This window comes from Nematolebias whitei, chromosome 2, assembly GCF_014905685.2.
Source record: "Nematolebias whitei isolate Nwh7 chromosome 2, NemWhi1, whole genome shotgun sequence".
In the NCBI taxonomy this organism is placed as follows: domain Eukaryota; kingdom Metazoa; phylum Chordata; class Actinopteri; order Cyprinodontiformes; family Rivulidae; genus Nematolebias; species Nematolebias whitei.
The window spans coordinates 42,783,798-42,784,494 of record NC_056499.1 but is presented as its reverse complement, the minus strand read 5'-3'; positions in this window follow the sequence as shown (position 1 = coordinate 42,784,494).

Here is a 697-nt window from a genome sequence, read left to right as displayed (position 1 = left end):
ACACACACACACACACACACACACACACACACACACACACACACACACACACATATATATACTAAAATAAATATTACGTTGCTATATAGACAGCAAAACACATTCTTCAGTTGTGACTGATGGGACTTTCTTATATATATGTATGTTTAGCAATTCTTATTGGTAATGTAGGACTTTCAAAGGGTAAATATGATCATTATAATAATATTCAAAAGAAAAAAAAGAAATTTTTGACAATAAACAAAATATAAAGATGTGCATCATTGCTTTTCAGGTTGATGAAGTTCACAACAGACTGATCTCTGATAGTGCAATTAGCATTTTAAATCAAGCGCTATCATTTGGAACAGCCTCAAAGCCTCTGAGGTTGCTCAAATGTTGAATTAAATATAAGTCTAAATAATACAAAGACTTACTCGGACTGGATATTGAATGCAAATAAAACACGGCACAGACTCTGCTTGTGCCAGCCTTTTCTCCAGAGCCGACAGAGAAGAACGTATGATGGAAATCAGAGTTTTAGGCATGTCAAGAGAAATTCTTGTTTTTTAAGAAAACTTGACAAACGGGTCTACCAAAAACACTGATGCAAAGACTAAGGTTAAAATGTGCATCATTTTGTAAACAACATGTCAAAATCCTCCTTTTTCTAAATATATATATATATATACATATATATATATATATATATATATAT